Source organism: Xiphophorus couchianus, chromosome 4, assembly GCF_001444195.1.
Source record: "Xiphophorus couchianus chromosome 4, X_couchianus-1.0, whole genome shotgun sequence".
Classification (NCBI taxonomy): Eukaryota; Metazoa; Chordata; class Actinopteri; order Cyprinodontiformes; family Poeciliidae; genus Xiphophorus; species Xiphophorus couchianus.
The window spans coordinates 5353118-5367447 of NC_040231.1; the positions used below are offsets into that span (position 1 = coordinate 5353118).

General features: G+C 36.1%; 1 protein-coding gene and 1 long non-coding RNA gene across 2 annotated transcripts in view; one reads left to right on the forward strand and one right to left on the reverse strand.

Annotated features, from left to right (window-relative positions):
• Nucleotides 1–14330, forward strand: part of LOC114143633 (leucine-rich repeat-containing protein 4C-like) — a 49252-nt gene that overhangs the window by 19191 nt on the left and 15731 nt on the right. The gene's annotated exons all lie outside the window — the stretch shown is intronic.
• The window catches only part of LOC114143634 (uncharacterized), a 24974-nt gene continuing 10644 nt past the window's right edge, over nucleotides 1–14330 (reverse strand). The window contains exons 2-3 of the long non-coding RNA XR_003595285.1: nucleotides 1802–1809; nucleotides 1–12 (exon numbers count right to left, since the gene is read on the reverse strand). This is a non-coding gene — a long non-coding RNA (uncharacterized LOC114143634). The remainder of the gene's footprint in view (nucleotides 13–1801; nucleotides 1810–14330) is intronic.

Here is a 14330-nt window from a genome sequence, read left to right on the forward strand (position 1 = left end):
GTTCTTTTAGTCCTCTGTTTCTGCTGGGGTGATGAGCACATTTCAGAACTCCAGGCAAAATTACTTTCTTAGTGACTTTTCAAGTTATTACATCAGTTTTGCTGATGAAGAAGAGACTAAACTGACAAGTAGGTTAAACAAAAGCAGACTCAATATCAAAGTACACCAAAAGAAAAAAGACAAATACTTTAACCTCTGAAGAGCCACAGAAGATTAAGATTATTTGCCAATGTTGGTTAAAGAATCAAATGTCTACCACACTGACAGAATAGTTTAAAGAGTCATGTTTGTTTCACCTATGTCAATCACAGCTAGCTTGATTTCATACTGATGGGTCTTACCTGTGGCAGTTGTGACAGTGCTACTTCTCTCAAAGCATTGCAGATGGACAACATTTATGCTTTTCTATTTCTTTGGAAAGAAACAAAGGCTGACCAAATAACTTACAAAGCTTCCAAATGTATTCAGAGTGCTTGTAGTTTCTCACCTAGGGTTACCTTACAAACAGAAACATCAGTGTATTTTATTAAGATTTTCAGATTATGATCCATTCTGCGATGGACTGGTGACCTGTCCAGGGTGTACCCCACCTCTCGCCCGAAACGTTAGATTGAGATAGGCACCAGCACCCCTCCTCACCCCACTAGGGACAAGGATGTAGGAAAATGGATAGATGGATGGATGATACTTTACTGAAACATAGCTTCAGTAAAATGACCCCCTCCCTCAGGTTCACCATTCAGCAAACCTACATCAGGGCTACAGTAGAATGATCTAGATAGAAGCACATTCATAATTTGGAATGGGACAGTAAAAGTCCAAATCTAAGGTACAATAACTTTTCATTTCTAGCAACATAATTCAGTATTAATTCAATTGGGATCTACGTATAAAGCATATATGGATTCAGTTAAATGAATCTGAGAATCTGTAGATGGACTAGGAAATTACTGCTCACAGATGTTTTTCATGTAAGCTGACTGAAATTGGGTTATTTTGCAAAGAAGGATATACAAAAACTCCAGATAACAGTCGTCAGTTACTATGTGAGAAGCTACAGTCACTTTTCTGTAACATGGCAACACAGAAAAGAGTAAAGCAGGGTAATCACTGGGCACACATATAAATGAGCTCATATGGTGAAGAGAAGGAATGTTAACAGGGAAAATGACTGCAACAAGATTAGCTTTGTGTCAGCATTGTTTGCAAGCCCGATTCTGTTAGAAATGCCTGCCACATTTTACATTTATCTTTCACAAGGGCACGATAGTATTTAAATAAAGTAGTGTGTTGTAAGAATGGAAACCAAGAGGACCATTAGAGTTTTTGTTTTTTGTTGGCAGGAGATGCAGTCACATTTCTACGGGGGGGGAAATCAGATACAAGAGCGCTTTTAATTTTGTGCTTGAAAGGCATGGTAATTATGTCCTTCCTTGCTCAGGGAATTATTTGAAAGTTTCTTTCTTGTCTCCTAAATTGACCGACCAAATATGTCCTCAGCAGTTGTGTGTCCACCACAACCAGGCTGTTAATTGACTTTTAATTTTCCATGTTGCTATGGTGCTGTTAATTTCAACTAGTGAAAACAAGAGCCCAAAGCAATGCTAATGAAAATGGGTTTCTTTCATACAGTCTGTGAGATCAGGTAGGACCGATCTGTGTTCCCATTTATAGTTTAATGTTCGGCCTTCTCTGCTATCAGGTCTCATAACACTACAGAAAACAACCCACACATGATGCAGTTGCTATATGGCACCCTGCATCTTCTTCTCAAAAGGTCTTTTATTCTAAACATGTAAACAAAAAAATCTCATTTAGATCCAAAACTAGTGATTAGTGCTGGAAGGTGACATGTCTGCATCTGTATTCCTTGATAGGGATACAAAAAATTAAATTTTCCACATTTATCCTACATCTGATAGCGAGACTATTAGTCTAATGGTTGCAATAAAAAAAGCAAGTGTTACCAACAGACATCTAGTGTGATTATTTTGGCTCCAACCTTTCATCAGTATAGCTATCAGAAGCAGGGCACAACAGTCAATCCTGTTGTCCTTTTCCCCACACAGACTGAATGGTGGGAGGTAATAATTAAACTATACTTTTAATGCTAATAATTATTAAAAACTATTATTATTATTATTATTATTATTAATGCTTTTTGAAATATCACCACCAAATTCATGGGTTAAATTACATTATAGGTACGTGTTTTTATGACATACAGTACTTGTACACATTACAAAATAAATTAGTAAAAAAAATATATGTAAATTGATGCATCTGGCTAATTACTAAATGTATATTTGACAATTCTAATTTATCTTCTTAATTAAAAAAATTCATTAGATTTTCAATAAAAAATAGGTGCAACAGTTTCTTATTTATGTGTTGTATGTTATTTATAGGCCATGTTGCAAATTTGCATTTCCTATTTTGGATTCACTCTCATGTGAGAAAACTGTTACCCCGTGCACTTATGGAACTAAAACAGTCCTCAAAGCAAGCTGAGGCATTTAAATATGAAAACATGATTTATAAAGCCCTGAAGCATGAGCACTGAAAAAAACAGCTCCTTTAAATATTGTACATAGAAAACCAGTCTATCATAGCTCATTCCATTTTAGAGCAAGCTCTCATTTTAATTACTACACATGGTGAATTAGCTAATGAATAATGAATGGATTCCTCATACTAAGTGCTCTGACTGCTAATGCACTAGCAAGTCTGTCACTCTACAACCCTCTCACACACTGCCAATGCTGCTTTCAGATTCTGTCCCTTTTACCCTCTTCTACCAAGTCTGATTCACACACAATTTCTCCCCATCTCTCAGCGTTTCTCACTCTCACTGAGATTTGATTAGATTTTCTTCTGTAAGGAATTATTTAGTGATGAGAGTAGAGAATGGGACGGAGACAGAGAAAGGCTCCAGGATAGAGGGAGATGGATAGTGGTTCTCGAGGGAGTGAGGGAGAAGGAGAAAGGTGCTTCGAGGAAAGAGAGTGGAAAAAGCTTCCAGGATTAAGGTGAAGTGCAGCTGCAGACATGCAGAGAGAACCCATGAGAGACAATGTGTTAAATGTGCTTGGAATACTTAACATCAAAATTCTATGTCTTTAATTGTGGGGAAAATATTAGTAACGTGGAATTACCCATGCGCAGCACAGCATGTTTGACCTTACTGGTCGTTTAAACACAACAAATCCTGAAGAGATTATATGAGATTTATTTTGCATATTTCACCACTTACCTGTGTCAGGTTCTACTATTTGCTCTTGCATGCTTCACATTTCACAGGCAAAGAAAGATATTATATTTGGGAAGTCAAAATTAATGCCATCCAGTTTAAAACCATGTCTTTTGTTATTTTAAAAAATAGAATCATGATAAAAAAAATTCAAAACTTTTTCTTAATGTCACATTTATTACGTATAGTAGAAATGAAATAAAGAGATCTTCTGGAAAGAAACATATATTAAAAACTGTTCAATATCATACAGTGTTTCACCTTGTGCTATGTGTACCAGGCGTGAGAGAGTTACTCTTGCTGCTACTGACATGAAATTAAAGCTAAGATTTTTTAGTTGATGCATTGAATTTACACATTGAACACCTGCAAATTGATGCCCAGTCCTGCACCTCAAATTTTTTGTAACTCGGCACAGATTGTGCACACCACCGCAAACTGGAGGACTTGGAAGATGCTGTTACAGAGCAGGGATTTCTGTATTGGCATTTATATGCCAATACATGCATATAAATGTTGATACAGCATGTATATACAGTACCTGTGTGGTGCAATATTTTTGGACCATATACTGCACCAAAATACCCATCAAGATTAAATGTCACATCGCTTCCTCGACTCATATGCTCAGATCCAACTTTCCAAAGCTTAACTTTAACATGCCCTTTAACTGCTTCCATCAAAATAAAATTTGACAAATTTTAAAAAAGCACAGAGATTCTCACCTGCTTTGCAGATTTTTGCAATACATTCTTTTTGGTGTGTTTATTGTCTAATGGTGGGAGCCAGTGTTCATCCACCAGCGAGCACATGTGCTATAACACATGTTATGAAGAGCTTTTGTCAAGTTTTGCATTTCATAAGAGAGAACTGAAAGTAAACTTGATCCGGGTGTTTAAATAGACTAAGAAAATTAATGACATGACTTGTGAACACATACTACCCCTATATGCATTTCATCGGAAGTCGCAGGCAGGGTTCCCCAAGGCTCCATCTTGGGGCCACTCTTAATTAAAATCTTCATGCTTCTGCTGGCTCTGATTGTAGCAAGTAACAAAAGTGAGTTACCAGAGCTACTCAGATGATACATAGCTCAATGTCACCAGGCGATTCCGAGCCCATCCAAACACTGAACAGATGCATAGAAAAAATCGATGCATGAATGTGTCATAACTTTCTCCAACTGAACAGAGGCAAAACTGAAGTTATTATCCGTGGACTTAAAGAGGATCAATCAAGAGTCAGCACGCAGCTTCAGTTATTACAGCTAAAGTAGTGATCAGGCCTGAAATCTCGGTGTACTGATGGAACAAGGCCTGAACTTTCAGAGCCACATAAACCAGGAAAAGGAAGAAAAAAAAAACAATAAGGAAAGCTGAATTTTATTTCAGGCTAATTAGATTTAATATAATCATGGTAGGTGTGAACTTGCAAAGATTGAATGCTGAAGATGAATCAGAATGTGCTTCAGCAAAGTGTTAGTTTAGGTTGGCAGACTTATGTAATCAGGTTATAACACCTTTTTTTATTTTTTTATACTTTCCTCACAAACAGATTTTTCTGCTGTCTTGTTGAATTCTACAGATAAAATGTCATATTTCATGTGGAAAAGGTTTTTAGAATAACAAAACCTGCCATTTTATCAAGTGTGTGAACTTTTTATAGCCACTGTGGGTTCAGTCTAGAAGAAGCTAAATGAGCCTGCCTTCATAAGCAGAATCTACAGTAACTTCCATTGCCTTTCTTTATTTTGACTGAAATAATTTAAAACAAAATTTTTTTTTTGAAATTAAAACTTTTTGTTTCTTTAAACAAACTAAATGGCATAACCCAAAGCAACAGTGTGTTGCACAAACTTTAAATGAAAACAAAATGATAAAAGCGTTGTCCCGTGAGTCTGCTTTCGAAGACAGCTCATATGACTCCAGTGTTCAAGTCGTACCACTAAACATCCACCTCCTTACATGCTTTATTCATAAGGCAACACTTCAGAATGAAAAGAGCTCTTGCTGTTGGCGTCTGATGTTGTTCCAGTACAAACTCAAAATGACACCTTGCACATATGTATGTTACCGTGGGGTTTTATAAAACAGCATTTGGCAATCTGTGATGCAGGAGAATGTGTAACAGTCATCACTAATGGGCTACTAGAAAGGTGTCGCAGCATCTATTTTATTTATTTATTTACTGCAGTATCTGGATAGTGTGCTACTTATGTTAATTAATTAAGATATGTTTTACTCAATGAGAAGGAGTAAATATTATATACCGTATTTCCCGGACTATATAGCGCACCTCACAATAAGCCGCACCTACAATTTTTTTGAAAAAAACTGGAAGCGTACATATATAAGCCGCTGGTATCTCGCCGCTCTCGGTTTTCCACAATGACGCAGCAGAGGGCTGCGTCCTTAATAAATCTGCTATTAAGGACGCAGCCTTGCGTCTCCAACGCCAATCCATGGACTCGTTCACGCAGAGCTTACATGCAGCGGCTCTTATTTCCCTCCTGTACTGCCAAATCGATACCCCTCACTCATTTTTCTTTGTGTAGTTCCCATGATGAGTTTGAAGAAATTTCTCCGTCGTGCCTGCTGCTAGCATGTGCCTGTTCTAAATGAAAATTACTGTTTTCTTATTTGATTTCCAATTTTGACTTCCAATGATTCACTTCCTGCTAAAGAGCCCCCTGATGGTTGAATCCACAGAGAAGCCGCACCGGGCTATAAGCCTCATGGTTCAAAGCCTGGGGAAAAAGTGGCGGCTTTTAGTCCGAAAAATACGGTATTTATATATATATTGATGAGTCTTCCAAATTGTTCGGGTGTGAATGTCAAAACGAAATTTGCAATGGAAAGTAGAGGGATATTATCTAAAATCTAGCTTTTTTTATATTTTTATTTTTTTACTTTATATCATGTTGTAATATTTTCCCATCAAAAACATATCTGGAATGTTGCTTAGATTCTTTTATGCCTATTTGTGGAATCCTTGAATATTCCATGGCAGCCATTCGGTTTTACCTTTTCCGACAAAGCTCCTCCTTAGAGCTGCAGTCTCCATCTGAGTCTCTGTTCTACAGAGCACTGATCTGGACTAGCGGCAGCAGCAATTAGCAAACACCTGTTGGAACTGCGCATCTGCTGAGCTTATACAAACTTCTCAGTCAAACGCTTATAAAAATGTATGTTAATTGCATAAAGAGAAGTATTGCTGAGATGATGTGCTGATGTTGATGAGTGTTGGAAAGAGTACAAGCTACTTAAAGAGACAAAGGCCCAATTTCAAGGCATCAAATTATGAAGTAAATTTTTTTAAAGTTATGTTTAATGTGCGCAGTGTTTTTATAATAACTGAAGGTAACATAGTTACTTAATTGTGCAATTAAATGTTACTGTATGTGTCTGGAAAATACATAATACCACCCTTTTAAAACAGTGATAACATAAAATCTAAACATTGAAAAATCGCTAGTGGATGTTCTGCTAACTAATTAATACAGTTCTGTGTAAATTAGTTATGTAGGCCTTTAAGAAAAATAAATTCATTGATTTAGTTTTTTTTCTTTTAATGAAAGTACATATTTCTAATGTCACTACCAACTAAATTTGCTAGAGAAATTTGTAAAACAAAATAAATAAATAAAAAGGAAACATTTACTTTTGATTTCTTCTGAACAGAGAGAGAGAAATGGCATGCACTTAGATATACTAGCACCACTCAGTCCGATTACAAGTGAGTTAAGTGACCTGGAGAGTCTAAAGTGCCCGTAGGTGTAAATGTGTTTTCCTGTCTATATGTGTCATTGCTGTGATAGAAAGAAAACATGTCCATGGTGATTTTCACCCAATGAATCACTGAATAGTCTCCAGTTCCAAAGGGTGGCGAAAGTAAAATCTATGGAAAATTCTCAGTAAAGATAACTTTACAAACAATTTCACAAAAGCTAATATGTTTGAAATAATTGTAAATATTTAAAACTGCTCAAGAGGCTAAAAGAAATAATCTAGATCGGCGTTTCCCAATTCCGGTCCTCAGGCCTCCCTGCCCTGCATGTTTTAGGTGTTTCTCTTCTGCTATACACCTGGATTGAATATATGGGTGATCAACAGGTTTCTGCAGCACTTGATGGTCATGCAATCATTTGAATCAGCTGCTCTGGAATAGAGGCACATCTAAAACATGCAGAGCAGGGAGGCCTGAGGACCGGAATTGGGAAACGCTGATCTAGATGATCAAATTGAAGTTTAATTAAAAAATTCCAGCTGCATCAAACTAACCTCATGTTAAAAAGTACATTGCTAGTCATTTGCTTTTTTATCACATTTGCTCATGAAAGTGTACTTGGAATTTGTCAAGTTAGTCAGGAAAGGTTCTCCAGTTTGGCTGAAACTCTGTTACTATATTTCAGCAAACCTAGCCCTAATTTCTTTTTAACTCATTTGAAACATTTAAAACCTGTAGTTGCTGTACTGCAACATATTGGCAGTGTTTCGTTACTATGGCTACTTGCCATATGTACAGAGTGTGTAGAATTTGTTTGTATAATGTGACAAGAGCTGCTGACAACGGGGAACTCTCATTGAACTGCAGCCTCCCTCAGGTCATTGTTTTGGTTTTCTGGACAGAAAATTGATCTGAATTACAGCTGGCAGCTGTTTTAGGAAAAACAACCACTGTGAACTACATACCCAGGTCCAAACTGTTGGGAGTGAATGTTATGAAATGCTACGTAGCATTTTGCAAATAAACAGCCATATATGTTTTCATAATTGGACTTAACATCATCATACTGTATGGGTTTAAACTTGTTATTTTTTATGTCTTCTAAATAGATATAATAGTAATACAAATATAACTACATATAAATAAATGTATTCATCACCCTGGATGTAATAACCCAGTGGTGTCTTAGCGTTCATTTTTGTCATATGCTTTATGGATTGAGGAAAACCGAAATATTGTACACAGCATTTTAATATGCATGCAAATTTGACTCCATAATAACAGTTAAGTTCATATTTCACGTAGGTCAAAGTTTAAGCTTGCCGTGTTATTAAATTGTTGTATCTTTTAATACATTTTTATGTTGTAGCTGCCAAATCATGCTTGTTATGCTTACATTACTTGTGGGGAACATACTTAAAATACTTCAGATTCGTGATATTTTGCCCCTTTATCTACATAATTGAAAGTTATATATAAAAAAACTATTAAACATATTTTAAGTTTGTTAATAGTGTGGTCTGAGCTGCTGTTTGCAGCTCAGACCACAATTGTTTAGAAAAATTGAAACAACAGTTTGCTGTCAGATTGTCTAAATCTGTTTGATTTAAACAATCATTTTCCATCTAACTATGTAAAGATAATTAATAAAGTACTTTTAAATATTTTCATTCATCCATTCTGAAATAACATGGGAAAAACTAAAAGAAGTATCATTTGTTCATCCATATATCACACAATTACTTATTTATTTTTCATTATTTTTTTCAGCTTTCATTTAAATGTAGCAACTGCTTTTCTCAAAGTACTTGACTTCTAATATTATGCCATCTACATGTTGAGGAGCTTCTATTCATTTGTTCGGTTAAATCAAATGGAAGAGGAGAGCTGAGTAAGACGGAGGAGGCAATTTACTTAAATTGGATTAAAAAGGTGCTCATCGAAGGTGCTTACTGTATATTATTTGGTTAAATTAATACTGACATAAAACAATGAAACAAGACAGAGATTAATCTCACATTTACTTAGATATTGTGTGTGATAAGTAATCAAGTTGTAAGCTGGATGTCTGAATGGGACCATAAAGGTCCTGGGAGAAAAAACAACTTGCTTCATGTAAACAATTACTTCAGGGTTGGACATAGAATACGAATAATTACTTATATGTGAAAGTAATTCCAGACTATATTCACTACTGAGACAGAACTCAAGGTTAATGTTTTAAGTGTTGGAATATATGTTTGTTATAACCATATTTATTTTTTCTCAATTAAAAGCAGCAAATAATTCACTCAAATAGGTCAAATTAGTGTTTTTATTACACATGAAATTTAATTTTCATCCACAAGAGAAGAATTGACAGTTTTGACATCAAAACATACGCAACATAAAGATGCTTTGTCACTCACATTTATTGGCACCCCCCCAAAAAAAACATTGTTAAAATAAATTAATTTTCAAATACAATTTGGCAAAAAAAGATACAAAAATCCAGCTTTAACATTTCAAAATTAAAATAAGAAATCTTGGTTATGGTTTGGATTACTAACTGAAATATCATTAGTTTTAGTCTGTATTCCAACTTGTATTACATTCTTTTACCATGTCACTGCAGTGTCATTTTGTTTGTTTGATATTTTGGGATTTCATCATGTAAAATACTTCACTTCACTTAAATGACGATGCTGGTAGAAGTTTGTCTTGTAACCGGTGGGTTGCCGGTTCGAATCCCCACTCCATTTGTCTCAGTGGTTGTGTCCCTTGCCTGCTGATAGTGGTCAGAGGGTCTGGTGGCACCCACGCATGGGAGTCTTGCTTCTGTCAGACTGCCCCAGGGCATCTCTGGCCAAAATGTAACAGCTTACCACCATCAATGTGTTAATGCGTGCATCGATGAGGGAATGACGGAATATTGTGAGAAGCACAACAAGCCATATTGTGTTCCACAAGTTTTTTGTTTCTGAAATGTGCTGTACAAATAAACTTGCTTTGCCATGCCTAAAGCTTGTTGGGATGCATCAACATGAACTCTAAATTACCCAGAGATTTTAAATGACAATGTGTTGGGCTGTGTGAACAAACATGGGCCATCCCTGGGAGATACTGTACAAAGAAGAAGGTCAAAGATCCCTCTCTCTATGCTCTGATATTCAGCAATGTTGTAGAAAACTAAGGACAGCACTTCCTGTCAGGAAAATTAGGTTCTTTGAAGCATTACTAGTAGAAATGCCAATAACTGCCAACTACCGATTTTGCAAATAACAAATTTAACTTATTTACTTTGTCCACCTCTTTGCAAATGTGCTTAAATGAGAGGCTGGACTTTTCTACAATTTTCTGGAGCTGTGCTGCTGCGATAAAAATGAATTTATTTAAAGTCTTCTTGCACATCGTCACCAAGGGTGCTGATGAATGTGGTCGGGACTGTATAACAAACATGGACAAAAGAAAAAATTAAACATGTTTTAATAGGAAATAAACATCACCAGAACTTATTAGCTTGCCAGCTAAGACTTTTTGTCATGAACAAGTAATGACCAAAAATGGACTACCTACTGTGTGCTGTCAACACTGGCTACACATAATCAATCAGCTATTAGCAGAGAGAAAACTAGCCCAGTCCTCTGTGCAGCACAAGCTCAGCTAGTCTGTACACCAGCTGGCTCACGATATGATAAAATGCTCTACCTTTTCTACCATCAAAATAAGTCTTAATGATTATCTAGGTCTTGCTCATGCTGCAAAAATACAACAAATATGTGCACTCGAAGAACAATGGTACAGCAAAATGCTGATGTTTTGTCTTCCTCTTGTTAGAATTGGGGCTTTATGGCAAAATGTGTGCACAGTGTGAAAGCAGCTTTTAGGAAATTATAGGCTTCCACTTGCATTTACTTTTGATTTCTGATTGATTTTATAACAATTTCCCACTAAGCATCATGCATTCATTGCTGATTAATCGAAGCAGATTATCAGAGAGAGCAGAAAGGGGAGGGGGCAAAAGTGGAGAGAGAGAGGAAAAAAGGAAAATTAAAATCACTTCAGTGAGAAAACATCTGCTCTTCAGCTTTCATTTATTGAGTCCAAATTTATTGGATGGTGGTTATTTTTAAACAGACCTTAAGCTTCTGCTCACCGGGATAATTATAGCAATCTGGACAAAGGGAATTTAATTTTAAGCTGTAAGTTACTGCAATAGAATAGAAGAGTTGCTTAATGATTGCAGTATTGTGTACCACAATTTTGCACATACGGATGAAAACATATATCACATTGAAAAACGTTGTTCGGAATAAACCATTGCAACTCCGAGACAGTAATAGGTACCTGTGGTTGGTGGTTAACCATAAGAGAATATGAGGCCCATGGCAGGTATATACTTAAAGTGAAATGGTGAGAAGTACCCATTATTCTCTTGTTCAATATACAGGCCCAGGTGAATAAGCTGTCTGTATAATGGGACATCTTTATAAGCTGCTTCTTGTTTCAGTTGAAGTAAAGGTCTACTAGCTGCTTTTGTGTTGCAAATTTATTTTGAAAATATTCAGAGAAAGTTGTAACCACAAAATATAAGCACTTGTAACAAGCAAGCAGCTTTAGTCCTGTCCTTGAGCAAGTCAGCAATTCCCCGTAGACTCACCACCAGCTCCAGGGACATCCTCTGTGAAGATGACCCAACACCCTGCTCTCCCCAGAAAGAGCGAAAAGAGAATTGTATGAGAATCGATTGGAGATTCAGTATTTTTTTATATTTTATTCAAGCAGCAACCTTGACCATTAGAGACAGGCATCTGTTCTGTTCATCCGTCCTTTCATGGTGTTTAGTAAGTCTCAATGTCAGTCTTTGCCTCAGTGTTAGAGATACAGATTTAAAAATGTTGTTCTTTAATAGACCATAAAGGAACTTTGATTATTGTTGGTGTTGCTGGATTATGAGTTCAGTAACAAATTGAAAACAATTTGTTTTAGTTTTTGCTTTAGAAATTGCTAAAGTATAGCAATTGGATCGTTATAGTAGTGATGTAAAAAAATAAGCAACGTACTAATTGAGTTTTAATCTATAATTTAAGATTGAACCTAAATATATGATTTTGTATATGATGAATTGTATGTACTGTACATCATAAGCAAATAAATAAAACAGTTACAGTCAATCCTGTGTGAAAGTTAAAAGGACATAAATGATAAGTGATGAGAGTTTGGAATTTCTTTGACATGTGACTGGTATTAAAATGCTAAGGCCCAATTTCAAAGAGTTAAATTACAAAGTCAAACTTTGTTTGAATCATGTTGGATATACAGGATATACAACTGAAGGTAACAGTTACCCTTTAAGATTCTCCTTCAGTATTTCCGTATATATTTTTTTTATATACATCACAATGATTCAGGTGTTCTCAGGCTGGCAAAGTTAATTTTTTTTTCTGTAAATGTAATAACAGTCAGTATAATGAAACATTTAATCAGAACATGACATTTTTTTCCCCAAAATTTAGGTTTTTTTTGTTCCCCCATGTAAATTTGAAAACTAAAGTTTGACTTTTTATATTTAATTTAGAGTAACTGGAGCCTTCCCCCCTCTCCCCCAAGTGGCCTTTCAGCCCATATTGGTACAGACCTCCTTTCACTGCGAATATTGGCATTCTCTCATCAGCTTCAAACAGTGTTTGCTTCTTTTCCGGGGGTTTTTCTCCACACACATTTTGAACCTATCTCTTTTCTGACCAGTGTGATGGCAGAACATTCCCATGCTGTTTTTTACTTGCAGGTAATTGTTTGAACAGATGGACATGGCACCATCAGGCATCTGGAAATGGAATCCAAGCATGATTCAGACTCATTGAGCTCCACAGTTCACTTCCTGACACTGTACCTGATTTCTTTTGATTCTTCCTTGATGTCACAAAAAGAAGGCTGAGCAAAAAGCAGTGATTGTGGCTTTCTGGAAGAAAGATATGTAGCTTTAAAACATCCAGAGGTGTACTAAATTGTACTGAACTGTCGTGAATTAGCCTATTAGACCCTTATAACGCCAAGGTTATCAAGATCATTAGTGTTCTCATTATTCTGGCAGTTAGCAAGTAGAAATATCTTTTTAATCCTAATTGATCTCAAAACGAAAAACTTTAACTTAGTTTAATGTCAGACAGTGGGAAAAATGGTATGTGTTTTAGCTGTATAACAACTTTCTATTGTGACTGTGATCGTAACTTGGTTGCGTCTTCAGAATAAAGACCCACATCCTTAAATAGTGTGTTTGCTGGTAATGTGTTCCCTGACTCTATAGTTTTGTTCCTGTGGTGAAATCCGCAGAAATCCCCTGTAGCAAAGTAATTTTAGTACTGTCAGAATACATTTTCTCTATGTTCTCTTGTTTAACAATTTGAGTGGTTTGAGGGGTTGCAGAGTCCTCTACATGGTCGAAGATCTTCCTCATCAACATGTAACCTCTCACATGATCCACCTCGAAGCGCTTGGCCAGTAAAGTCATCTCAAAAACACTCTCTAAGCTATTTAAATTCTTTTTGAAAAAAAGGCACACAAACACATTCACCAAATGTAGTAAAAAAACTAAGTCAACCAATCACAGCTGCTATGATGCAGCGTTATTATTTCTCCATCTATAAGATTGACATTACCACTGAAAATGTAAAGATGCCATTTTAGGTGTATTCTAAACAGAAGAATAAACTCAGCTGTCATGAAGGGTTATTACGTTCTGCTTTTGGAAAGATAATACTGGCATGGTTAGTATCAAGATATAGATAAACTACATGGGTAGTTTCCCATTACTAATATGACAGTACAGTTCAACAGTATAGTTTAACTATATGACAGTATAATTAAATTTGACCAAAGAGTTGAAATAGAAATCTGTCAGGATAACTCAGCCTATTAGTGAGAGCAAAACTATTTTTGAATGCTGATTGGACATTGGAAAAAAAAAGTGAATTTTGTTAGAGGTCCTATATGAACATGTCCACAATTTATGGTAGAATGAAATGAGGGGTGAATAATCATCTCAGGTAGTGGTAGCAGCAAAAGCATGGTCCCAGTGATTATTCTTATTGAAGGAACTCATTTATTTGCTCATGTGCGCTCTAGCACTCACCCATACGCCATTAGATTTGAATCATGACCACAACAAATAATGCCAAATGCAAAATGAAATAAACTTCCTCCATAGGGTGGTAAGACTTTGCCTTAAATCTAAATTAGTGAACTATTCTGAGCAGAGCTCTCTGCATGGTTCAGTCAAATGTCCAGGAATCCTCCTGGACAACTTTATTTAGATATTCTGAGAGTGTAACACTGGGAGAGGACCGTAAGGAAGACTCAGGACTTACAGAATGAA